General features: G+C 38.8%; 1 protein-coding gene across 5 annotated transcripts in view; it reads left to right on the plus strand.

The window, feature by feature from the left end:
• The first annotated feature begins 3,404 nt into the window (after positions 1-3,404).
• The window catches only part of shank3a (SH3 and multiple ankyrin repeat domains 3a), a 211,121-nt gene continuing 188,975 nt past the window's right edge, over positions 3,405-25,550 (plus strand). For all 5 annotated transcript variants that reach the window (XR_005206500.1, XM_037766242.1, XM_037766244.1 and 2 more), the window contains exons 1-2: positions 3,405-3,507; positions 5,081-5,220. The gene's annotated coding sequence lies outside the window, so the exon portion shown is untranslated. The remainder of the gene's footprint in view (positions 3,508-5,080; positions 5,221-25,550) is intronic.

Consider the following 25,550-nt stretch of genomic DNA (forward strand, 5'->3'; position numbering starts at 1 on the left):
TGTTACATAATTGACAAATATATATATAATTTTGATTAATCGCATGATTGTTGATAGTTAATCGCGATTAAGCACACATTTTTTTATCTGTTCAAAATGTAGCTTAAAGGGAGATTTGTCAAGTATTTAACACTCTTATCAACATTGGAGTGGGCAAATATGCTTACTTTATGCAAATATGTGTATATATTTATTATTGGAAATCAATTAACAACACAAAACAATGACAAATATTGTCCAGAAACCCTCACAGGTGCTACATTTAGCATAATAAAATATGCTTGAATCATAACATGGCAAACTGAAGCCCAACAGGCAACAACAGCTGTCAGTGTGTCAGTGTGCTGACTTGACTATGACTTGGGCATGTCTGTAAAGGGGAGACTCGTTTTAATTCACATATCTTGAGGTCAGAGGTCAAGGGACCCCTTTGAAAATGAAAGTTTGGAGCGTTATTTAACCTCCTTCATGACAAGCTACTATGACATGGTTGGTACCAATGGATCCTTTACGTTTTCTAGTTTCATATGATGCCAGTATCTTCACTATAGCTTTAAAACTACAACCTAAAAACCGCAAGTCACGTTAATGCGTGAAAGAAATTAGTGGCGTTAAAACGGATTTGCGTTAACTTCGACAGCCCTAATGAATAGTTTTAGTTATGTTGTGTGACCCCAACGTTGAAAGCACGTGAACATTATAGATGTTTGCTGTTATCATCTGCAGAGCGTCCTCTTCCTTGTTTTTGGAAAAGTCTTTTAAAAGGCATGGATACACAAAACTATACACAGGTGACACCTGGGACTTGCTGACTTTGGCATCAACTTAAAATGCAAAAATGCATCCTCTGCCCAGCATGTGTTCTCTTGTTTTAGTTTGTTCCTCTCAGACACACAATGTGCACCGTTAAACACACACACCGAGTCTCAAATGCACACTTTCACACACACACACACAAACACACATTCATACACAGTAGCCCATGATTTGCAATTTCAGAAGTGTCACAGCTAATTTTTCATAAAGACAGGTTGACAGTGCTTGAAAGTAGGAGCTGACGAATTGTCAACCCCTTTCCTTCTTTTTTTTTTCACTAATGCTGTGAACACTTTGACTCTTTTCTGTTTTCCCCTCCAGCACTCAACTTGATACAGTACAATGCATTCAGGAATATTCTTAAGGGGCTAGTACGTTTGTGTTTTTCTAAGTTAGTCTCTTTCATCTGACAGCAGGTTGAAGGAGGAGGAGATAAATGAGTTGAGTTGTTGGGTGTACTGTATATAGACATTTATTTCACTTCTTAAGACGAAGAACATATTTATTAGTCTCTCGGAGCAAACTACCTTCAACTACAGGGAAAACAGAATGCTAAGACAGTGGTGAACAAAGACATACATTTCCTAACTTTATTTTTTGACAAACTCACCCACACTGCTATGTTGTAGTTTTGGGACTCTCAAATGTTTCTGCAGATACCCTAATGGGCACATATACCACCAGGATGAGACGATGTAGTCTGCTGTAGGACTTTGTTTGAGAAGATATGTGTTGTATTTTAACTTTTGGGCACTATATTTGGGTAAATGTGGTGAACAAAACACCTAATAAAGACTTGAAATTTGACTTGGACCTGCAAAAAATGACTTGTGAGAATATCTGCTTTTTAGTTCATGAAAGTATACTTTAATTTATAGTACTTAACCAATGATTTATATATTACAAAAAAAGTAAAGCACAACTACAAGTCAAGTATTCTTTTCTGTAAGCCTTTAAGGCAAGTATATTTAATTATACTTTTCTTAATCTTGATCAAAAGAATAAGTAAGTAGGCCTTTAAGCCAAGTATACTTAGACTTTTTAAGTATACATGTCAGTATAAGACAAGCTGTATCTCTGATACACAGTACATAAAAAGTAAACTGAAAGTACACTCTCTTATTTTAAGTTATAAAGAAGTATACTAATAGCACACTTTAATAAACTTCATTTTGGTAAGGGTAGACATGCTTATGCATCAGTAACTGAGGCATTTTTTTTAAGCAAATTAAATAACAATTTTAACTTTTAAAACAGCATCCACGCTACTGTGAAGTTTTTCTGCAAGATCTTTGAATCTGGCAGCAGGGCTTTGCTCCCATTATAGTCACATGAGCATCAGTGAGAGCAGCTACTGATGTTGGGCAATAAATCCTGGCATACAGAGCTGTTTTTTTATAACCATCCCAAAGGTGTTCAGCTTTGAAGTCAAGGCTCTGTGCAGATCAAACCTATTTCTTTTCTGGCCTTGCTTTGTGCACAGGGGCAGGAGGGACCTTCGCCAAACTGTTGCCATAAAGTTGGAGGCTTGTTTAAAATATTATGATATGTTGTAGGCTACCATACAATACTATTTATATATTTGTTCATTAGAATAAAGTGGCCTACAGTATTGAATAAGTAACTAAGGAGAGGCTGATAACGTTATATGTAAGATGTTATTGTCATGATGTGTTGATTATATGTACTTACATACTATTGTTTGTGTGTCTGATAGCAAAGTGATAAATGATGTCGTGCTGCTGGTGATGGGTGGGACAGGCATGGTTATTATATGAGTGATAGACATGTGATAGGTTAGTACGGAAGTTACGTGGCAAATGAATCAACTTTGACATGTGGTTTCACATGGGACACAAAGTCCTGATGGATTATGTGACTTTTATTTTGAAAATGCACTGTTCAGCTGCTGCATACTACACTGTGGCCAAAAGTGTGAAGGTACCCATCATCATCACATCATATTTTGTATAGCCTACTTTTTTCTACTGTTTTAATTCTTTTTGTAATTCACTTTTTATTGCTTTTTCAAAAGAAGTTACATCACACAGAACAAAGACAACAGAAACAAAAGATAAAAACAGTAATAACAATAAAACTAATAAGACCAGAGGAAAAAATAATAATAAATATAAATACATAAATATATATAAATATAAATACATAAATATATATAAATATATATGTATATATAAATAAATATAAATACATAAATATATATATATAAATAAATAAATAAGTAAATAAATACATATATATATGTATATGTATTTATATATGTATATATATATACATAAATAAATAAGTAAATAAATATACATATATATTTATATATGTATATATATATAAATATAAATATATATAAACAAGTAAATAAATAAATATATATATATATGTATATATATATATATATAGGCTATACAAAATATGATGTGATGATGATGGGTACCCTCACACTTTTGGCCACAGTGTAGTATGCAACAGTTTAACAGTGCGTTTTCAAAATAAAAGTCACATATCCATCTTTAATAGATGGTTTCAGTGATAATGACCTTGGATGCTTTTATTTTGATATCAGCCTGTGGTTGACCAGGCTCACCTCGTTCATCTCTGAGGAGTGATTTCTGTCTCACATAGCAACGTCCACCGTTAATTTACTAACTTCTACCTCACTTCTGCATGCTATTTCAGGTAAAGCTGGTGCAATTTAGCGTAACTTGTTAGTAAATATTAACCCTCATACGGGACCTGCGGTGAATACACCTGTAGCTTAGCAACAACACAACAACTGGCATAGCAGCTATCTCTTAACTAGCTAGTTAACATACAGGTAAATGGCATGATGCTAACATTAGACCATTAACGGCCTATGAAGCTGTAGAAATATTCTTTTTCATGCAAATTAATCCTCTTTTTGAGGGCCCTAACATACTCAAAAAGTTGTTAAACTTGGCACACTTATCAGACGCGGTGAAAAATTTGATATTTTAAGAGTCTCTGGCTCGGCTGATGCAAAATGGCTCTCTAGCGCCCCCTAGAAAGTTGGAAAAATTGAGCCCCTTGCTCCTGTTTAACCTACATGTATGAAATTTGGCAGACAGATGTAACACGTGGAGACGCACAAAAAAGCCTCTTGGAGGTATGCCCAAAACTCAACAGGAAGTCAGCTATTTTGAATTTAATATGCAATTTTCGCCCATTTTTAGCGTTGTATAGGCTGTGTACTTTAACAAACTCTTACGGATTTAATCAGATCGACTTGAAATTTGGTCAGGACCATCTACAGACTTTAAGGATGAAAAGTTATTCAAAAGGTGATTTTTCACTGAACGACGTGACTGTGGCGTGGTGGCCATATTGAGCCATTCGCCATGAAACAGGAAGTTGTTGTAACTTCAGCATACTTTGTCAAATCCGCTACAAAATTCCTAAGCCATGATGAGAGTCCAGACCTGAGGTCATTTTCATGTCAATATAGATTCATAGACCCGCCCCAAGACGTTAGCCACGCCCCCTTTCATAACTCATGAACCGTTTGTCGTAGAGTCTTGTGGCAGGCGTCATTGCGCTCATCCGAGTTCCGGTTTCATTGTGCCTGGCCCGCCAGTACCCCCCACGCACGGGAAGGTGCGAGGGCCCGTTCATGGCTGCTCACAGCTTTAATATTAACATCACATTTATCTAGCTTAGGTGTGAATGCAGCACTTACACAGCACACCTGTACAGCGGACATGTTATGTCAAACACAGGTGTTAATAACATTAATGATGGCTGCATTCCCTTTAGGTGTAACATTGCAATAATCCTGGTATTGTGCATGCTGGCTCACTGGCGTAGCCAACTGGCAGATTAATAGACCAGGACCATAATTAATGTTATTAGTTACACCTGTAGTTTCTCTGCTATGACATTTCAAAGTGAAAGAAGAGAAAGTCCTTTTAATTTGTATAGCCCAATATCATGAATCACACATTTGCCTCAGGGGGCTTTACAATCTGGACCTCTTTACCACCATGGAACCTAGAGAGGGGACAAGATTTTTAGTTTTTTAGTTTTTATTTCACAGTTGCTGAAATGTATGTTTCCAATGCCAAAAAGCCCCTTTTGGACTTAATTAAATTGACGTAGAGGCTAAATGTCCTGGAGGACGGATGTAGAAATGTAGACTTAATGCATATATTCAACAGTAATCTTGACATATTATATGCCTTGTTAAATTTAATGTCTGTTTTTTTGACCAGCTGCTTCTATTCACATGGTACAGGGTCAAGATTTCTTCAGATGTTTCACATCGCATTCAGCTCAGGATGCAAACCAGCTGCAGACTTCATGAAGCCTGTCGGAGTTACACTGCCCCCAAATCTCTCAAGTCCATCAAAGTAGTAGCCTACTCTTCCAAAAAGAGTGAGTACATTCAACAGTTTTCAGTTCATATCGACAGTTTGTTTTTATCAAATTTCTCTCCACAACATTTTGTAGATGCCTAATAGCTTTATTGATTCATTTGTATACCAATTACTTTGAATTATATAAGGAGTTGTTAGGGATTCAGAATCTGCCCTGGAATATAGAGTGCTACAGGAATGAGTCCTAAAACCCGGAAATGAGTTTGCATTTTAGTTCCCTCGTGTGGAAGTCAATGTTTTTATTTAATGGGTTTTTAGTTAGATGCCTGAAATAAGGTCTGTTGTTAACATAAGCTCAAGAGATGTTAGCGTTTTGATCAATGACATAAAATACGTCAGTAAATATCCCAATCGTGAAAAGGCGGTTGCTAACGAGTGGCTAAATGAGACTACTAAACGTCATCATGCCGACTCGTCCGCCTTTACAGCCTCGTTGTGTTTACTTGCGCTCATGCGACCGTGGTGTAGTTTGTTTATAGCCTAACTTAAGCTTTTTACTTCTGGCGATTGCATTCACACTTAAAAAATCATAAAAGTGGTGTTCATTTGTGAAGATTATTTTGCTGAACAAAATGCGTAAGTACGATAAACGTGTGTTTGCCACAGAGCTTATTATCTGCAATAACCCAAAACCCAATGAAAAAATCCCATTGGCTTTTTGTGGAGGGAACCCAGGGCGATGCTAACTTCCTGGTTGGCCTACAAAAATCATCCTGGAGCACTCTATTATGTGTCTATGTATCTATATCTATCACTTTTGCCACAAGTCATCAGTTTATGCTTTTTGTTGGTATGTCTTTTTTCCTTGTATATTTCCATATAATGTCAATGTTTAATAGGGATGAATTGGACATAGTTCACTGTTGAGTTTCAAGACATAAAAATGTGGAGGGAAATGTGATGGTACTAGGCTTGCCGCGGTAGTCGGCGTTACCGGGGTTACACAGATGTCGGGCATACATCAATTTTTTATAGAAATAAAACCCATTTAGTTCACTTTGGTGCATCAGCGGTGTGTTATCAATACATAGTCGGTTGATGGACGCTACAATCTGAAAGCGCTCTACATAAATTGAGCGCCGTCTTATCTTGTAAAATGTCCGGTGTAATCGGTAACACCGGGGTTATCACAAGTTTATTATCTGCTGGGAAAATGTCCTCACCGTGACATCCCTAGATGACACTATCAATCACTATAACAAAATCAGGGAGTGTATCTTTAGTCCCAGGTTTAGAGAGTTTTAATGGGATCTTTAGATGCCAAACACACTTCAGCTAAGGACACATTTTCATAGGACTATTGCAGAACATACCCTGATGTCCCCCTACATGTATATATCATGGTATTCAGATGTTATGTCCTGTGCTGCCTTCTGTGTTGTCACAACCCAGATCAGAAAATGTATTAGAATACAATGTAGGCAGGCCGTCTTTCCATCTATGTCTTATTAAATTGCTCAGTGCTGTGCTCTGTGTTTTCTGAGCTCTCCTCTGTGTTTGATATCTCATTTGGCATTCCCTGTGTGCGCAGCCCTCGTTATCGTATTCCTATGGAGTGCACTGGCGTTTGACATACAGACACCAAAGACTCTGGCAGCATTGCAGATCAACTGCCTCTCACAGCAGTACTCTCTCCCTGTCTCGTTGCGTCTCTTCCTCTCATCCCATCTTGTCTCTCTCATAGACCTCAAACAGGTGATGGACCTAAGGGATCACTGACTGTCACTTGCTTAGGCATTAATTTGATTTGAATCAGGTCATCGCGTGTCTGCGGTGAGAGGAGTGTGGAGTGTGTATCTGTGTGTGTTGCGTTGGAGATAACAGTAAGGGGAGGCCTGCGTGGGGCTCGTAGAAGGAGAGCGTTTTGACATTTGAGTTTTTTTCATTTGTATGTGAACACTTTCAATAACAGATGTCAGGAACATAAGCAGGACATGTCTCTGAAAACAGACTGATTTCTAGAAAATACAGATCCTGCACTAGACAATATTGTCATGATGGGAATTTCTCATGCTCAGACACGCAATAGATGTCAAATAATAGGGCTGGGACGATACACCTATCTCCGGATTCGATACCATCACGATTTGATATGTATTGTGATTTTTAAGTATTGTGATTTTACAAGTATGCGATTTGATATTACGATTTATTACGATTTTTGTTAACTTTTTTAACACTAGACCATGGGAATAAGTGGAATCATACACTTCTAGGGACTTTAATTTGGAACATATCTAAATTAATACGGTAAGAATGTTTTATTTTTAGCATGTATGTAGTCAAATATATCAGTCATTGTCGGGCATTATTTATAAAACGAATTTCCAGCAACCCAAGAATCAAAGAAAAAAGACATTTCCCTCACAAATTAGTGGTATTTTCTTTTTAATTTATAAGGGACAAGTAATGTTTTATACTTCTGGTGAATATAATTCAATAAATCTTATTTTTGTATATACAGTTCCCTTTGTTAACACCTTATTTTGAAAACCGGACGTCACATATGTATACTTTCGCTAACTTCGCCAAGTCCGTTGCTGGCTCTCCCGTCAGCTCCGTTCTCTTTATACATCCATGATCAGCCTCATCAGGGCTGTTTGACATATAACATTTAACATAAATGTCGGTATATGGGTGCTGTACAGTTGTAGTGATCACGCAGATGAGAGTGACGGCTGGCTTGACCGCACGTTACCGCAATACGATAACGTCATTGAAAATAACGTTTCCTGTCCATGACAGAGTTAGGATGCAGCTTTAGCCATGATGTCTAGCTGTGCTTTTCCTGCAATGTGTGAAACACAAAGTGTTTCCATACTTTACTGTATGTGTAGTGTTTACCACGTTGGATTTAAAATGTGAAGGTCGTATCCATGCAGACCACGGATACGGAACGGATATGACGTCACGTTACTCAGAATAAAACAATGAAAAACGGTTATTTCCTTCAACCTCCACAGTGACTGAAATTAAGCAAATATATCGATTCTGGCATTAGAAAATGTATTTCAAAATTGTTAAAAAAAAAAAGAAATTCTGTTACATAGGTGAATCGAATTTTCTTCTCACCCCTATCAAATACACAGAGTAGACAACAATAACAACAATAGTAAAATGACAATGTGGAGAATCAGAATGACAATGTCAGGTAAATAAAGTCCAAATATACAGTATATGCTCCACAACATTTTTTTTTCTGGGGCTTTCAACAGCATCTCACAGGCTTTATCAGCAGATGGGGTTTGCTCAGCTGTGACGGAGATGGCTCTGTTGTCATATACTTTGTTTTGTTTGCAGTAATATTAACGTTTGGACGTACAGCACATTATGTTAATTTTACCCATACAACTCAACAGTCCAAAAGAGTAAGTCACTTGTTCATCTTTGTTCAGTTCTTGCTTATCGTTGAGTGTTTTTTTTTATTTGAAGAGGCATTTGCTTGAGGTCCTCTCAATCCGTTCCTATTTGAGCTTCCTTCCTCTAAGCAGTTAACCTGTTTTAAGTTTTTATTGATCAATTTTGATTTGCTTTAGGTAAGAGGTTCCCCCTCATTGGTCATTGTTGTTTAGATCAGCAAAGATAAAACCACAGAGTCACTGCTGTGATGATTCACTTGGCAATACAAAGTAGTAAATTGCACATTTATTTATGTGTAAAAGTTAGAGTACTCAAAAAAGATTATAGTTGTTGTTGTGGTTTTCCTGCATAAATCATCAAATTAAATGGGTTCAAAATGTCTCCTAAATCACTTAAAACAAGTGTCATCAATTTGTTTTCCTTCGGTTACATGAGCACAGTAAATTGCCTCTGAGTAGGGATGGAATTAGTAAATCAACAGTATTAGCTATCGAGGTGTTATTTATAGCCTGTGGCGTGTGTTGGGATGAGGCCAGATGGACAGCCGTGATCCTATTACCTCTGTTACTTCTCACTGTTGTGTCTGCCTCCAGATCCTGCGTTCCCACAGTAGACACAGTACACATGGACAGGTTTTGTTCTTCTGTTCATTAACTCTGGGCGGACCTCCGGGTGCTCTGCCGATCCATTCAGAGAGCAGGACTGACCACGGTTCATGGTATGTGTCTCTAAAGAAGGATTGTGTTGATCTTTGGTGTCGTGAGATTAGGTGTTTGCATCAGTGCATTGTACTCCGTGCTGTGTTGCCTTTTTAGTGTAGTGTGGCGAAGGTATTTTCTCACAGAAAGGCATGCAAATTTGGGTTTTCACCATCCACATGATTGAGTCTATGATGGGGAAGTCTTTGTATCGTCATAATTATTTTGTATCTATAAGGTTTGAAATGAAAAGAAAACATGTCCGTGAGGAGGAGGCTGATCAGCGACTGGCTGTTGGTCACACTAGATGACTCACGTGTAGCTCATTCATGATTCAGACAGTGCTGGTTGGTCGATTGAGCATGGCTCTGCCACTTATGACGCACCAGTTTTTATACTTCTCTACTTTAGTAAGAGGACAGTCAGGTAAAGAGAAGCGGTGAGCCAGAGCATGAGAGCTCAGAAAGCAGATGTGATAAGATCCTAGGTTCTATTTGGAAATGAAGTGACTAAAGGAGTCTGAAAGGTTGCACAAAGTTGGCAGTAAAATAAAACAAAAAAATGTAAATTGAAATAACATAAATATTACTGTATCTTTGTTAAAATTGTTATATAGCAGCAATATCTTCCGTATTGTTTGCAACACCCCAGACTAAAGCCTCAAAAAATATGCTTAAAACAAGACAGCTTTGACAAAAAAGTCAAGCATAATTTCCTGGTGGTACAGTTTCTATACGTGTGCTTATATGTTATTTAAATTTTGCATGAATGTCAGCTCTCCCCGCCTGCAATGGAAAATGGCACAGAAGGTGTCTAAAGATTAATGATAGTGAAAAATAAACATGTTGTTAAACTGTTTAAATGACTGGCTTCGAAATGGGAGTACTTGTCACAAGGATGCTTTTGCATTTGAGACATTGTTATCATGTCCCTGATAAATATGTATGATGACTTCATTTTCTTTTTCACCCAAGTCTGTTTCATGTTGCTTATCTCTTTTTGGGGTTGGTAGATAGGGAGACGTGGTGAGATGGTGGATAAGAAATGTTAAGATCTTATCTTTATTTCCTTTACAGGCAATATACTCCGGTGGGAATGGGGAAATGAAGGATATTTTGTAAACTGGTGGTATATATTTCAATAGAGACATTAGTTTTGTTTCTGTTTGTTACATTTGACTGAATGTAGTATTTACAATCTGTCCATTTTTATTTCAGTTTATTATTAGATCATTTCTGAGGTCCTGTGAAGAACTATAAAGTCAGACTGCACAACACTACTGCTTTCATATTACTCATTCTTGAGATTGGAGAACGAGACACTATTCATATGTATTAGGGCTGTCAATTGATTGAAATATTTAATCCCGATCAATCGCATGATTGTCCATAATCAATCGCGATTAATCGCAAAGTAATCACACATTTTTATCTGTTCAAAATGTACCTTAAAGGGAAATTTGTCAAGTATTTAATACTCTTATCAACATGGTAGTGGACAAATATGCTTGCTTTATGCAAATGTATGTATATATTTATTATTGAAAATCAATTAACAACACAAAACAATGACAAATATTGTACAGAAACCCTCACAGGTACTACATTTAGCTTTAAAAAATATGCTTGAATCATAACATGGCAAACTGCAGCCCAACAGGCATCAACAGCTGTCAGTGTGCTGACTTGACTATGACTTTGGCATGTCTGTAAAGGGGAGACTCGTTTTCATTCACATATCTTGAGGTCAGAGGTCAAGGGACCCCTTTAAAAATGGTGTATACTGTATATATTTATATATACATGTATATACTGTATATATATATGAGTTTAGAGTAGTTTGTCTAAGCCATCTTTACTCAAACTCACCTACAGTAACTACACACGTACCCTTTATTTGTCCCACACTATCTTAATGTTGCAGTATCCTCTGTAGAGATGGATTGACAGGCACTGCTGCATTAGTGAGGCAATGAGAAGCAAGTGTTGTGTGTTTGTCACTAAGTTTGATTGCTCTGTCTGCGACAACAAGTTGCTGTTTGTCACTTTGATCATGAAAGTTCACATCAACAGACATACATTTGATAGACATCCGTGACAGCAATAATTCAGCAATGGTGACATGCTGCTACTGAATGTCTTTAGGGGCGGATTTGAGCATACTGCTTGCCAAGACGTGTTCATTTAATTCAGCATGAAAAATTGGATTGTCTTAGTCGATTAATTTGTATTTCAAAGGGGAAGTTTGTATCTCGACCCACAAGTTTTGACAATCCTTTTTAGTCAGGTTTCCTAGCTAAGGCTTATCTCACTTTTTTTTAGCAGTCGACAGCCAGAGGGAGTATTCAGTGTTGGCTTTATGGAGATCAGATGTAAAAGTAGATATGCTTGTTGATGAGGTGCTTTACCTGAGGCAACACCACTTACCTCCTCCCACGGCAGATGAAATGATGGAAATGAGGCGTGATGGGTCATTAACACAGCTGAATATCACTCAGACCTTGAGAATGGAGATGCATTTAACTGACTAAAGGCACACTTAGAGTGCATTAATCTGCACGGTCATGGGAAACTAGAATGTACACACGATAACTACGCAACTAACTTTCGCACAACTTTAAAGAGCATTTGACATTTTATGAATCAAAGTAGGCACAGTAAGTGCCTTGCCTTTCCATCAGTTGTGTGGAAGTGAACAAGTAAATGCTTAACCACAGTTATGTCCTGGTACATCCATGGTAACAGAGTGGTTTTCAAGAATTACTGTAATTAATATTGGGCAGTTAATTATTGTTTCCCTTTCAATTATGTTGGCTCTATTTCTAAAGTGCATTTTAGGGACTCTCAATTGGTAACATTAATTCACAAGTTTCAAATCAGAATTTCTTTCAACTTTGCCAACTCAAGCAATCTAATAATTATGTTTCAGCTAAATGTGTTTTGATTCATAAAACACTATATTTAGAATTCTGCATCTTAAACAGAGAAAGGGCATGTGTTGAACATTCATCAGCATTTACTATGACAGCCGTTGCCCCAAGGCATCGACCAGGACATTGCCATCTACATCGCACTCACCATCAGCACTCGATGTTATTCAGCTTCCAACCACCGGCTGACATTTACATTCAATAATTATGCAAAGTCAACTCGGTTGCTGGATGCAGAGAGTGAGGAGATAGCAAGTACAAGGGCAGATAAGATGGGATGTAATGTAAAAGGCCTATACAGGCACAGAGAGTGGAGAGCGGCTAAGAGAGAGGAAGGTTAATAGTTTTTAAGTATTTTAATGAACTGATAACCAGTTATTTCCTTTGTTGGCCTTGCAGGCTTAGTTTCAAGGTAAGAATGAGATACATTGATTAATGCCCATCTAGAATTAGGTTTTAAATGTTTGTTTGCACAGTTCTCTCTCTCTACTTCTTCTGTCTGCCGGCCTTTCATCGTTTGTCTTAGTCACTATCTTCCTAAACATGCAAATTGAATCATAATTATGCAGACATCTTAGAAAGTAGTATGGAAGGGCTGGCATCCGTCTTGCCTGGTCTGCCATTTCTCCAAGACCTCTGCTTAAGAGCCTGGCTGCTTCCCCAGACTCGCGGTCCCTTTTTGTGTCTGGCCAGCTGGTTTCAAAGTAATGTGCCGAGGTTTGATGTTAAAGACCCATTTCTTTTCCCATGCTGGTGTAAAATCACCATCTGTCTCAGTGTCTGCTCTGATTTGAGTGGTCGCTCTGCCAGACCGGCCTGTAGATGCAACCCCACGAGTCCAGCATCACACCCTGTTGCCTGTACAGTGCCTGTACAGTATACATACCAGTTTCCTTGCTGCTTGCTTTATGCAAATGTATGTCTATATTTATTTTATTGGAAATCAGTTAACAGCACAAAACAATGACAATATTGTCCAGAAACCCTCACAGGTACTGCATTTATTCACAACACAAACGAATTTGTGTTAATGCGTTATTACCGCGTTAACTTTGACAGCTTTACTTTATTTATTTCTTGTGCTTCACCATCTTCTCAAAATAGAAATATTTTGACTTTTTGCCCAGGACGCTGTTGCACTGTAAAGTAACCAACATTTGATTTAAATATATGAAGCAATATACGTAAAATGCAAGTGCAAGTTTTTGTCACTGGCACATATCTGTTAAAACTTTCAGTTTTTATGCTACTTGTAAAATTCATGGCCACTTAAGATTGTTTCATTGTGCCTCTTCACCAACTACACCCTATTTTGTGTGTAGTTATTGTGGCCTATAAACAACAGAACTGCCTTAGTTATTGTCTTTGCATGGATAATCACTGCCCTTCAGTGAGTTAAGTCAAAAATATTGTGAACTCTCCCTTTAATTTTCCTTTTATAAAAGGTTGGCTTTATGTCCCACAGGTCTTCACATTCAAGCGTATCTGTTCACTTATACAAAAGAGGTCACAAACACATGGACACACAAAGTATTTTTCAAATGCAGATATAAGGCCCTTGCCTCGTAATTTGTTCCAACGGCAGCCTTTGAGAGAAGAGATTAGCATGATTTGCATTTGCATATCGGTAAAAGAGAGGGAAGAGCTACCTTTAGACTGGCGGTTAATTGACTCAATTTCAAATGCATGCTTCTCTATCTCCCTCTCTCTCCCTCTCTCTCTCTTTCTCTCTCTGTCTTTCTTTCCCTCTCTCTTTATTTATCTCTCTCCCTCTCCCTCATCCTCTGGGCTGAATTAATGAGCGAACAGTGAAAGGATGTTTACAAGATTAACAAATGCCTCAACACTTAGTCTGTGTATATGAGCGTCAGTTGGGGTCTATGTTGTCCCAAAGGGGCTGTGAGGATTACACCAGCATACAATTTACCAGATGCATTAGTTTTCATCACAGCCCTGCATGTATAGCGTTGAACTGATCTAAAACTATTACTATTACGACCTGAACAATCTGAAATAACTGGTATATCATGTAACAGAATAACTGTAAATGAAGTAATATCTGTCGATTCTCTATTTTACTGTCAACCCGAAATTCATTAATATTCTTTATTCAAGCCAAGGGGAGCTTATTATCATAATGTTATATATTTATTTTAATACCACACCTTAATCCCATTATACTGGGCACACACGGCCTGTTTTTTTTTGGGGGGAAATACTGCTTGATTGATTTTTCTGTTGCTTTATTTTCCCTGCTTCTCATCACTGCTTCTCCTCTCCCTCGTTCTCTCTGTCTGTTTCTCTCTCTAAGCCTTTGCAAGCTTAGAAGTGATTCCACTAAAGAACATTTTTATACAAAATCTGCCATCTCAATCTGGGACTGTTCACTGTATGTTAAAGCAAGCTAGCTAGCCTGCTTATTCTTTCTTTTCTAGCTTTTATGTATCACAATTAGATTAAAGTATTTAATTGCAAGTAATCGCATGATTGTCCATGATTAATTGCGATTAATTGCAAATTAATTGCACATTTTTTATCTGTTCAAAATGTACCTTAAAGGGAGATTAGTCAAGTATTGAATACTCTTATCAATATGGGAGTGGGCAAATATGCTTGCTTTATGCAAATTATGAATGTATTTATTATTGGAAATCAATTAATAACACAAAAAAATGACAAATATTGTCCATAAACCCTCACAGGTACTGCATTTAGCATAAAAAAATATGCTCAAATCATATCATGGCAACATCGCCCAACATGCAAGAACAGCTGTCAGTGTGTCAGTGTGCTGACTTGACTATGACTTCTCCCAAACTGCATGTGATTATCATAAAGTGGGCATGTCTGTAAAGGGGAGACTCGTGGGTACCCATAGAACCCATTTTCAGTCACATATCTGGAGGTCAGAGGTCAAGGGACCCCTTTGAAAATAGCCATGACAGTTTTTCCTCGCCAAAGTTTAGCATAACTTCGTAGCAATATTTAGCCTCCTTCTCGACAAGCTAGTATGACATGGTTGGTACCAATGGATTCCTTAGGCTTTTTAGTTTCATATATGATGCCAGTATCTTCAATCTAGCCTGAAACTGAGCCCGTCACAACCTTTGAAAGATGGATTACGTTAATAAGTTATTATCGCGTTAACATTGAGAGTGCTAGATAATTCATATCCAGGAGAAGCCAAGGGAATGCAAATACAGAGTCATATGTGAAATATCAAGCAAGTTGTTAATTAATGGATCTCGACCCCCTTTCCATATCAGTAGAACATTTCCTGCTCGTGCTGCATTCAGCTAAGCAGTTGTGTGACTGAAGAGATTCTCAGAGCTAGATTCTGGTCTCCTTTATGAGTAATTGTAAAGGGTTGACCATGAAGTTACAATACAGCTACAACACACACATACTGGCTCAAAAATATATTTACACACACACAGCATAATGTCCCCTCAAGTTTAGGAGAGCGACAGGTAATTACCATTGGCAAAGGGTATTGACACCACCGAGGGAGAGATGAGAGGATATGCTCCACTGAATTATTCCCACTAATTACTTTCTCCTATACACTTATGGGATCCTCAGCCGTGTGTAGAGGTTCAGTGTGGTTTACATGTACACGTCTATTTGAGTGTAGAATGTGAATTTGTGTGTACCCGTGAGATATGCCTGTTTTTTTGCCTCCCAGTGCCAAAGGGAAAGGTATTGTAGTTGTCTGCTGTTGAAGCTTTTGAGAATGCCTCTCTGCCAGAATGATGCAGAAAAGCATCTTCAAAAGCCTTTAGCAAGCTGAAGGCGCACATTTTTCCCTAACAGCTACACTGTAAACCAATTTTAGCTTCTTTTGAACTCTGAATTACTCCAATACTCTGTAAATTTGGGAAACATTTTTGTGACGGTGCTATTTGTTTTGTTTAATGGGTATTTTCTTTTCATCTTTAGGCTTAAATCTTGTATGAATCAGCACTCTGTTGTATCTGTGGTTTTAGGTATAAAGTAGCTGAAACTTCTTGATTTAATTGAACTCAGGTTCTCGATGAATCACTGCTTTGCAGACATTAGACCCTAAATGTAATCATTATGGGTCCATCTAGAAAATATTTTATAATAGTACGTGTCCACAGGGGCGTTTTTTATCGCGAGGGGTCGCGACGCTTCCCAACATTGGACGCTTGGTGGGCTGTCCCTAGAAACAAGGCACTCGGCTCCTGATTGGACGAACGCTTTCCCGCCGTTGGCTGCTGCTCCCAGCTTTCAAACCAGAACCAGTATGGAGGCTCGTTTGGAAACTTTCTTCTCTTATTTCACGAAAATAGTTCACTGAAATGTGTTTCTGAAAACATTTGAGGCGAGAAATAAGCCACGCAGTTGCTGAATCTGTCTTTATTTTGGATTGACAACGTTTATTTTAAAAGATTATTGGGAGTTTCGAGAGGCGGCGAGTCGCGTCGGACGCCCGCGTTTTGCATAAAGTAGCGGAGCCCTCAACTTCATGCAAATAAGGAGCGGGCGTCGTGACGCCTAGTCTCTCCAATCGCGACGCCACGCTACCAGAATACATTGCGCGGCAGCTTACATAGACAATGAATGGAGAGCGTGGAAAGCACGGAGCCTGTGGACACGTACCGTCACTCGGGATACACTGCATGTTACACACGTGTGTGTGGCTGTTCGTGATCTTTTCTGTTACTATGTATAACTGCATATATCTCTTCTCAAAGTTCAAGCAAGATGACCCCTTACCAGGATGTCTGTTAATTATCCAGTGAAGGGAATCAAACCTGCATACATCATTATGTATATAAGGTTAATCCCAAGACTGGCAAGGCCACTCATTACTCACTCCTCATCTAGATCAACCTCTAGTGCTCTTAACCTCTTGTGGTGTCTGTCACAACTCCTCCGACTTGCATATTCATCTTCCAAAGACTATAAGGTGATGGAAAATAGAATAAATGGTGTGTGTAAGTGGATGGGAGGCAGTGGAGGGAGTTGACGGAGGAGAGACGTATGCAGATGTTACAGTGTGTGTGTGCGTGTGTGTGTGTGTGTGGGAAGGAGGAGCATTGGGTAATGGTGCTGGCCCACGCTCCAAAAAATGACAATGCTTTGGATCAAAAATGGAAATGCGGGCACTATCCCATTATACCATGCAGGCTTAGTAAGGGGCATTATAGTGAACAACATGCCAGTTAGTCTACAAACAACTGTTCAGAAACGGAATACAAATAGTATGAACATAGTTAATAGTTACGGGTTTGTGTGCACATTTGAAATGATCACCTTGTGTGTGGTATGCGGGTTGTAGGAACTGTCTGTCAAACATAGCAGTATCAATTATTCACACTATTTTCATGTTTTCTGTGGTACGTCTGCATGACTGATGCACAGACTAATGCTTTAACACACAGGATTTCATCACACAAGTACATGAATATAAATGCACAAAACAACTAAATGTTTCCCAATATGTTTGTTTATATGAGTGCATGTGTGTCCCATGTGTCACACACACACACACACACACACACACACTGCTGCCCTCATTATATCACCCCTGAAGATGCTCAGACGTTTATGTGGTAAACGTCTGGTTCAGTGGCAGGGCCAACTACATAGCGAGCCCCTCATCCAAGCTGTTTGGGTATGAGAGTGCAGTGAGCTGTGCTTTGCTTTTACTTGCATTACACATTCACTTTTCATCTGCAATCCTACCTTTCCATTTTTTTTTTTTACTGTTCCGAGTGGTTTGTGAAGCAGAAAAAGGCATTGGATGCTACAGCTCTTAATTCACTGCCCCTGACAAGGAGGGTAATCATTTTTTTTCCCTGCTTGCTATTAGGCTGAAGGACCGCAATTTAACATGCAGGCAAATGCACACACACACACACACACACACACACACACATACACATACACGTGTATATAAAACACACTCACAAAATCCCTGTGGACCTAGAAGTGGAGGTGCTAGGTCATTATTGTAGCTTAAGTAAAATGAACACTTCATCTCCAACCCCTCTCCAGAGGCTATTGATTAGCCTTTCCCCTGCGGAGTTGTGTGTGCGTGTGTTGTTTCAGGGCATGTTGCATCCTTAAGGAAATGTCAAATATCAATGAAGAATGTGAATATGAGTAACATACAGTAGTCTTTACCTAACCGCCATATTTTTATATTACTGCACCATAAACCACTTCTGCAAAACCCTCTCATTCCTGCCTCTTTGTCAACCAGCCACTGGCAGGAGTCCTGCTTAGTAATAACTCTCTTTGGTTAATCTGGCGCCATGCAGCCAAGGGGCAGCCAATGAATGACAATCCATTATTGAGTGACCATCAGGATAGCCAATAAATGGCCATCCTTCCTAATAATATTCAATGGAGACTTACAGTGCTGTGCCACAATTTAAGGCTGGGAGGCAATAGTGGCAGAACATAGTCTTAAGTACCATTTGGAAAAGAAAAATGTTAAGACTCACGTGGCCATTGCCGACATTAACCTCATTTCTTACATACACATTACACAAAATCATTAGAGACTAATGTGTTTGTAGTGGTTCATGTAGTTTTTCTTCAGGCATGTTATGTCATAATGCCATACCAACCATACTTCCACTGTGTAACCGTCCATAATGTACTCCTCTTTACTTTACATTACTGAAGCTTTTATCCAAAGCAACTTGCAATAAGTATATTTGACCATGTGGGTACAACTTCATCAAATATGCTATCTACTTCAAGTGCAACATATAGACAATAAGAGATAGAGAAATATTTTTATTTTTTATTTTATGGGCTAAGGTGCAGTGTGAACAGATGATTTTCAGCCTGCGACGGATGATGTGTAGCGTTTCTGCTGTCCAGTTTGTTCCACCATTGTGGATCCAGGATAGCATACAGTTGTGACTTTGTAGAGCGGTTGCCGGGCCCCCTTTGTAGTGGGGGAGTAGCAAGCCAATTGACCACCCGATTTGACTGTTATCAGGCCATTAAATAGGCGTTATCAGTCGCTATAAGTACCATAGATGGTGGTCATTGGGGGCATACTACGTTGTAAAAGTTAAAGTGAAACTTAAACGTTCTAACATGTTGTAAAACTGAATGAAATGTCACGTTTTGAACACAAACAAAAGGCTTCTTTAGGTTTAGGCAACAAAACAACTTCTTTAGGTTTAGGCAACAAAACCCACTTAGTTAGGTTAAGGGAAAAACACATTGTTTTGGGTTAAAATAACTACAAACACAAAGATAAACTACACATTGTTGGTTTCACACGGAATGCAAACTCCGGTGTTGTGGGTGAAAACCGCGTGTTTTGTGCTCACCAGCGACATCTATTGGTGAAAATATGAACGCATCGGAAAACAGCAGGTTTGAGATCAGTGTTCTTTACCGTCATGCTTTCAACTATGTTACCTAGCAACCTTGGCTAGCTAAGTACATCAGTTGTTATTGATACCGGATTTGGTAGCTGATACGCCCTATGAAATCTGTGTTGTAGCTTTTTTAAATTCTCAATTCTCACAGTTATCACAGAAACTATAGGGCCCTACCTTAATGCTGCCATCAGTCTGTCGCTGGCCCGCGTCAAGCCCCTGTCAAAAAAGACACTTGCCCGCTGGCCCCCATTAAAAGATACTTGCCAACGGGCCTAACAACCTTTCTGGCAGAAACCCTGCAGCACTATAGACAAGTACCAGTCCTCCCAGTATTCTAGATGACGTCTTTACTGTTGGCTCCGTTTCCTCTGTAATTGTAGCAACAGTTGAATGTCTGGCAACTCTGTGACTGTGTATTATGTTGTAACCCCTCCCACACCGGCCCACGCTGTCTGAGTAGCATGTGCTCTCCTTGGTCTCTCGTCAGAGAGTCTGCCCCCTTTGCCTACGTCACCATTGTCTCTGAGGTGCATTTGATAATAAAGTTATTTTTAACCGCACCTATTATTCCCAACATCATAAACTATCCACTGCTCTGGGCACACTGCCAGTACTGTCATTGCAGTGTAATAGGCAATACATCAACAAGTGTGTGTGTCTGTGTGTGTGTGTGTGTGTGTGTGAGTGTGTGAGATCTCAGCATTTTTAGACAAAGTGGGCATGTAGGAGTCTTGAATCACTAGGTGTCTCACAGTGCTCATCTTTTTGTCAATGGACTACATCTAATACATGGTGTGTGTAAGTGTCCTGGTCAGAGATTAAACCTGCGACTCATTTTATACAATACTCGATACGTTATAAAACATGTTTTAATGGCTGTGTGATATTTATAAACTGTAAGTAAATACATAAAGGGAAATGAAGACAGCAGTTGTTGGTCTGGTGCTCTGTGGCATGCGGCAGCCAGTCGTTCTGAGAATGAGGTTTTTACACCCGTTGCCCTGTGCAGTCATGTTTGATATGCTGCTTCTCTCTCTATTGCTCAGCTCCTACTGCCGTACTGTAATTACTGCACTTGGCAGACAGTCACGACACATCGACAACAGACAAATTTTGGGTGTGGGGAGGGGATGAGCAAAAGAAAAGGGAGATGTGGGGGAGGGGAGTGGTATTGTGAGGAAAAAAGGGTACCACAGAATTTTACTGAAAAATTACAGCACTGGGAAAAGTTTGAGAGTAAGCCATGCAAGCAGATGCAGCTGGATATATGTTTATGACAGAGGGTGTATAGTTGTCTGTGTGTGACACAGTAGTGGCATGTTCACCTAATAACTAGCAAGTCGAGGTGTTTGTGTTGATTGGTCCCTAAGATCTACACATGATCACCAGCAGCCTTCATCTATTGTTCGTGATGACACCAAATGTCACCTCAGTGATTCCTTAGGTGTTGGGCGCCGAGACATGCAATGTTAATGTTGTCTCTGAGTTTTGATACATGTAATATTGCTCCACTTTGACTCTGTGTATTGGCATTCATCAACTTGAATTCAGGACTACTGTATACTATAAATAACTGTGCTGTTTTTACTAGAGCTTAGACAACAGTTCAGCAACAAAATACAGCATCTTGCAGGGATAAAAAAAAAATATATATATTTTCACATCTACTGTTGCTTATTATTAAGCAATAATATTACAGGCATGTTTGTTTTAGTAACCTGTCGGGTTAGAGTAGCAGAACTTGTCTTCTGTAATCTGGCAAATATTCAATTGGTGTTAATAATTTTACTGATGGGTTGAAAGTTGATAATCTCATTTTTGTATTACAGGCCTTCATTTTCATTGTGAGTGTATATCACCTCCAACTTAAAGCAGGAATTGTTTTACCTCTATGCCATGAGTGGCACAATTGAATAGTCCTAACTCGAAGTATAGTTCATAATACGTTAAAATAAGTGTGCAATTTGTCGATGAGAAAGAAGTCAAATGGAAGAAAATCACTGTGCACACCTGAACACCCAATAAAGAAATAATATGAAAGGAATAGCGCGGCACCGGGGAGCTTACAGATGAGAAAAAGGCTCCGTGAGTTAACTTCAAGTCCCGTCCTTTAACACCACCAGGTAATGTTGGTGTGCCGTGGCACAAGAGGGAAAATAGCTTTTCAGAATTGATGATGCCTCCCAGGAAAAGAGTTTTGCTAATGCATTTAGTGGGAATGCAGTTTCAGAACATATTTTCTTAATGCTTGATGAAACTGGAAAGGATAAAGAAGTTCAACAAACATAGTACTCAAAAATCTATATGCCTGGAAATTATATTGATTCTGGAGTCATTATAACAATGCAGGAACTGTCTAATAATATACAAATTCTATTTGCAAACCTTAGTATAACACAGTACAGCATGGTCAAACCAAACTGAAAATGTTAAAGTGGCAGTAGGCAGTATATTTTTGGCATCATTGGGCAACAATTATATATTCTATATAACCTTTCAGCATATTGTAATTCAAGTGTTCTGAGAGAAAACTAGACCTCTGCACCTCCTCATGGCTCTGTTTTCAGACTTTAGAACATCTAGTCTGTGACTTTGACCAATCACAGGTCATTTCATTGAGAGAGCGTTCCTATTGGCTGTGCTCTGGTCATGTGACCAGAACTTGGCGTTCCTTCACCAGATTTCACAATGGCGGCGGCGTCACAAACTTTCTCATTTTTTACAGCTAAGCCGTGCACTACAAGATGATTCTGAAAACATTTGAGGCGAGAAATAGGCAATAACGTAACATAATATTGATTCATCTTTGATCAGCGCGGCCTAGTTTGACCGTTTGGTTGGAGTTCGCGAGTGATTGACAGCCGGCTCTCATAGACGGAAGCTGGACAGCAGACCTCAGATCAGCTCTGACTGCTTGTTTTCCTCCGGTATGGGAAATCTTGCAGATGCTGTTAGGAGCACCGGACGACACAGAGGCACATACTGCTGTGACGATATAGCGACTGTTTTATAAAAATAACATTTTGTAATCATATTTGCTCCAGTCCCCCCTACTTCAGCTTTAACAGTAACTAGTAGTGATGAATAGTAGTGATGAGTAATATACTTGTTAATCATTTGCAAGCGCAAAGGTTAATAGAGCATGGGCTCTTGTACTATTCATTGTGAGCATGAAAACATTCATTCATTTTACAAAGAACACTGAACAAAAACATTATGTGAAAATCTATTTGGCTAGCACCACTTCCTGTCGAAAGCATCTGGATAACAAATATGAAAGCCGATGTAAATCCTGGGATTAGAATCAGTGAACGCTAATATCCTGTTGGATATTTCATGGTTGTAAAAAACTCTCGCATATTAAGTAGGGTTGCTCCAATCAGGCTTTTTAAGGCTGATACTAGTGCCTTTTTTAATGTTATTATTCAGCTGAACAGGGTGCACGGAAATATTTAGATCTCTCTGTTTCATGGTATCCGGCGAAATATGTAATAGCAGCAAGCAGGCATTTCAAATAGTATTTATACTGGCAAGTCATTGACACACAAAGCCACACAATTAAAGAGAGATTGAGGCCCTATCCATGAACAAACTCAGGATGCACTGAAGAGCTGTCACTTTCAAATGATGTCTTGATACCATCTGTGCGCCATTGTTTAGCCATCTCCTTTAATGATGCCTTAAAATCTTGAGCACATAAATGCCACATCTTGTTTGCATAACTGAGAAGAGAGTCACATTAAATACGATTCCATTTTTTCATACACCAATCAACACAGCATTGCACAGTGTAATTCACTTCCTCCCGCTTTTTGTGATTCAATATTTTACCTCCTCTTGATGTCACTGGCACCTATTTGTATGCAAATTAATTGTGTTAAATCAGGCAACTGATGGAAGCACTAGAAACTGCAGGGTTTCAGGCATGTTAGGTTATGAATGTGTAGTTGATCATATTCATCACTCCAGTTGTATATCTTGTGGGAAGGCATTCACCACCGGTAAATCTAGAGGTAGTTCAGGGAGATGCCACACACACACACACACAAAAAAAGCAACATTTTAGGCATGACTGCACAGCACTTACAACAAGACCTAAATGCTGCTGCTAGTAGAAGTTGCATTTTAATATGACATTGCTACAACGACATTGTGGTGTTACCATGTTGAGTTTTCAAAGTCAACATAGTTTAATTCGTTCCAACAATGCCATCTCCTGAGCACATAAAAGCCCACTCATACTTGCTAACTACAATATATTAGGACTCAAAATTGGCCAAAAATTACGTTGGAATATTTGTTCTAAAAAAACACATAGGTTTGAACTATTCAAATATACTACTTGTTTCTATAACAGCATGTATCCTGAGGCAGTGAGGGCCTTTAACTCCTCATCATCAGTTCAGTCCTTGTACTTAACTTAAACTGTGTCTCTTTTTGAACCAAACATTAGTGTTTTAAATTTACTCTGTAAGAGTATTTTCATATGTATATGCTCATGTTTTATTTATCTTGTTAGAGTATTTTTGATAAGTCTATGCCGATGTGTATTTGTATTGTATTGTTGATGTTTATTTGCTGTATTGGTTTGTGTGCCCATGCACACACCAAGACAAATTCCAATCAACGTTTCATTGACATGGTAATAAATTATTGAATCTTGAATCTATCTTTACACATTATGTCCATGACACCGGGTCCTAACTGGCGGCGTGCGTCGTAGTGCTTTGCGGCGCGCCGTTTTGAACCAAACTTTCTTTCAGCCGCCTTCTTTCTATTTATTCCTGTTGCTCGCTTTGACAGTGTCGCAATGGACAAGGAACGGCTGATTCGTCAAGTTGAAATGAGGAGTTCTCTATACGGTACCTCCTCATTTCACTACAAAAACCTAAATAAGGTGGCAGCTGGCTGGAGGGAGATCACCTGAAAGTTTTCTACTTGCAAGGACCTCCCAAGGGTCCTTGAGTGAGTTCCAAGGGGTCCCCAGAAAAATGGGGAATAGTTGATTTTCACAATTTAATTCATAGAAATGAGCCAAATGTGAGTAATAGAGTTATAAGAGTGACTATTCTGATCATAGGTTTTAATCATATCTAACAACCAAAATATTATCAAATGGGTCTGTGACATAATGTGTATCAATTTAGGGGTCCTTGACACGAAAAAGGTTGAGAACCACATATTGTAAGTCATTTCCAGTAAATATCACAATATAAAACGTGTTTTCTGTTTAAAAAGTACAAAAGTCAGAAGATAGCAAGTACTACTCACCCATCTTTTAAGTGGTTACGTCTCCAGTCTGATCTCGAGCTCACAGCTGGGAGGTACGTGGTTTGTTTAGGTGATGTAAGGACATGGTGTCACTCTCTCTGCAGCCGAGCCATCACAGCGGTTGCTGTTAAATAATTCCTCGTTCAGCTTGACCGAACGCTACATTTAATTTTCAATTAATGAAAGTGAAGTTGGGGACTCCCGTCATGCGGTGTGTTCAGTGCATGCGAAGCAGACAATTTTTGACAATTGAATATTCATTTTCATTGTCATATTTTTAACAATTTGAATATATATTTGAATTTAGAATATGCATTGACAAACCTACAATATGTCCATTGCAATAACAGAGTAGAGCCTCGAAACACGTCTGGAGATGAGGCTAAGATGTTTTGCAGCAAACAGCCTTATCTGGTTAGGAACTGCCCTTTAGTAATGTGTAGTTGTTATGATCTACCCTTTTCCCTTCCCTTCCCATTATTCACAGTGATGGGGATGGGTTGGAACTGAAACACTGTTTCCTCCCAACCTTTATCTGTTTTTATATCAGTGAAGATGACAGAGAGGAACAGTGGAAAAGGGGGCTGCTGCAAAGATGAATAATGCATCTGCAAAGACTCACTTAAACTACTCGAGAATCCCGAAGCAAAGACTTCTCTCTAATGAGAGTGTTGTTTGTTAACATGGATGTTTT

Source organism: Sebastes umbrosus, chromosome 4, assembly GCF_015220745.1.
Source record: "Sebastes umbrosus isolate fSebUmb1 chromosome 4, fSebUmb1.pri, whole genome shotgun sequence".
NCBI lineage: Eukaryota > Metazoa > Chordata > Actinopteri > Perciformes > Sebastidae > Sebastes > Sebastes umbrosus.